Genomic DNA, 3,349 nt, shown 5'->3' with positions numbered 1-3,349 from the left:
CATTATTCAATGGAGAAACATGCATCAAAATATTTTGCCACAAATTCCACAAATGATTAAGTGTTGCCACATGTGCCATAGTGCCTCCAAATATGTGAATGCAACAATGAAACACACCTCCAAGTACATGAGAAAAAATCAACATGGAAAAATAAATATAATTGCATGGATCTCCATCACTACCTCTCTTGTGCATGATAAACAAGGTGTTGCTTGAACCATTGAGTCCTACCAAGATCCCACAGTTACATTGCTGGTACAATGCTGCTGAAAAGAATGCCTCTAAAAATGAACAATGAACTTGCATTTTTAGGAAGTAAAGAATCATAATGTCATAAAACCAATTACATAGAACCCTACACTTGATCAATGTTTAAAATCTTTATAAACCTTAGAAAACTTACCCAAACCACTTAACTAACCCTTGTCACCAACTAGCAAACTTGGTTTTTCACTGGGTTTGAGTTATATTTCTGAGAATTGACACCCATCTTCCTTGCTTTAGGGTTTGTGATGTCCATGTTCACTTGCATGCCCTACATGTATGTCATCACTCAATATTGGTTTGCAATCTTTGTGACTTGTCATTGTAACCTTGGGTGAGAAATTATCTAATGAAATGTGAACTTCCATGCATAGGAGGTCATCTACAAATGCAATTCTAAGCACTCAATCCTTCTGAAAGCATTTGTGTGACATGAGCCCTTCAATGCCATCAATCGAACATCAATCACTACATGAAGTTTCATTTTATTGTTCCCATGTTGGGAGGGCATGGTTTTGTGCCCATAGTTTCTAGTCCAAGTCATTCACAGACCTCTAGTGCAAGCCATTGACAAACCTTTCACCCTCTCTCCTCACCCACAAACTGTAGAAAAGAAATTTAGTCCAAACACGATTCCATGTCAAGTCACCTTCATCAACTTGCTCTGGTGGGATAATCACAAATAAATGGTTGCGTTTAACAAATAAGTAAGTGTATAGTGAGAACCTAAAGTATTAAATGCATAATTATACAAATATTCATCTCTAGCCAAGCTATCTCAATTTTGTAGTAGTTATTTCCCTGCAAAGAGGTTACAATTTTCACATTTTAGGTTTTTGGGTATCGATGCCTTGCAGTGATCATCCTTTATGTTTAATTTTGAGTTTGTCATTTCCATGCAATCAATAGTATAAAACATATTCAAATAAAACGGGGCAAGAGAGGAGAATCAAGATTTGTTTACAGGATTATTTGTGAAGATGATAACATTGAGCAATACACATAACTATTCAAACTTAATCAAAGAGGGTCAATTGAGTGAAACAGTGGAGTTAAAGAAGATGGAAAACAATCTCTATAAAATAGTGAACCATGGAAAAGGAAAGTTACTTGAGATTTATGAAACTAGACTATGGATTCATGGAATTGAAATTTGAAATTAACGAAGGAGCTAGATATGCCTTGTTGTAGTAGGAAGTTGGAACCACTAAATCAGGGGATTCCACTGAATCTTTTAACTATAGTAAGCATGTGATTCTCGTGTAAAAACTAAACTTTCTATTTTGTTGATAGTGATGGATAGCATGAGGTTGTCAAGTAAATATTCACCATCCAAATGGGAAGATTGATGTAATGGAAAATGCCATGAAAACAGAGAAGCATACTTTGAACAAATTATTATAGTATATTTTCCAATGTGAATTTTCCAATGGGGCTTCCAGGAAATCCAGGCCTAGTGGAGGAGGAGGTGTTCTATTCTTATCAGAACCCACAAACCCATCTTCGAGTGTGGCATGAGAAGGCCTACTAATAAGTGATAACCTGGGCCATCTCAAAAAAGAATGGAGAAAGGTGGTTATAGTAAGGGAGAGCAGTGAAACAAGGAATAGAAAGAAACAATCATGTACCAGTAGGTGCTGCTTGAAAGAATATTTTGATGATATTTTCCAAAGGTAGTTTCCTAATCTTGAGCTAGAGGGGTCAATATTTAGCTTATTAGTATTAAGTGGGGATGGGATATCTGCAACAGGGACATGAAGGCAAAGACAATAGAGGTGCAACGAGGCATAGATGGGAAGCACAAGTTGGTTGGAATGGAGAAAAGTAAGGATGGGTGAGAGTGAAAAGGATACAAGTAAATCTGTACAGTTTAAGACTCAGAAGGAAGAGATGTGATATTGGGAGTAGTGTGGATTAGATAGCAGATGGTGTTTTATTGCATCACCCCAGAAATTTCAAAATCACAACCTTCATTTTGATAACACTTTCATACATCATTTTATCCTACAAGTGTCCACATTGGACATTGTTTTTATAGACTATTTGATATTTGTAAGTTGGATGGTGATTTACCACAGTCCAGGGGACTGTATATGTAGTCATTATAGCCCTTTTCCGGCAATCATGACCTTATACATATAACAACATCATCATTACAATTTAATTTTCTATCCTTTTTATATTATCTCAAATACCAATTATATTACAAGGTATTAAATACAAACTTAGAATGTTAAGACGCAATAGAATCCAACTCTGAAAGATACCTCACAAATAATAATGTTGGTTAGGTAAAGCTAGGAAAAGCAAGAATCCTAAAGAGAGAAGCTTCGATAATTATGTTCAACACTTAACTAATTTGAAAATATTGTGCTTGGAAGTGATATAGCTTCAATATCCATGTTCTACCAATAAAAACTCCCCACCTTTCCCTTCAAAATTATAAATATAGATTTCAATCATCCCAAATTTTGTGTCCATTCAAGCCTTATTCAAGAACCATTGCCTCCTCTTTGGTCAAAGGTTTCTAGAGTATCTTTTGTATTTATGCACCTTATTTCATTTTAAATCATAAAATGGTTAATTTTTCCAAGTTTACACATATTTTAACAAATTAAAGGCATTCTTGATGCTCAGTTTTATTGAAGATACTTGTTGACTGCACTTTATAGATCAACCCTACAGAAATTGATTCAGGACCATATTCAAAGGGTTGTCATAAGCAAGGAGGTTCCTATGCATGTAAGACAAATAAATATAAAATGGGAAGTAAAAACATAAAGGGAAAGGGGCAAAACAATATTGCACATTACATAGTAGATCAGAAAGAATATTTTATTAATGATATAATTCATAGAGTCTCATGGGCTAATCTATTGATTTTACTGAGGCTTTTAACTTTTGTAGCTAGACAAATACTCCATACAACAAATTGTATTTTTCCTAAATGCTCTGAGAAACAAAAAGCATATTGCTATAAACCTGTAACATGTAAACAAACTTTAATCTAATGACACAAGAGCATGAATAGAAATTAAACATCCAGTGTTTCCAGTAGTGACTTGAAACATACCATTGAATCCA

This window comes from Pinus tabuliformis, chromosome 3_1 (genome assembly GCF_031772625.1).
Source record: "Pinus tabuliformis cultivar Carrire ecotype Pingquan chromosome 3_1, CPIR1, whole genome shotgun sequence".
Taxonomy (NCBI): Eukaryota; Viridiplantae; Streptophyta; class Pinopsida; order Pinales; family Pinaceae; genus Pinus; species Pinus tabuliformis.
The sequence above is the reverse complement of the archived record's forward strand: the minus strand, read 5'-3'. Positions refer to the sequence as shown.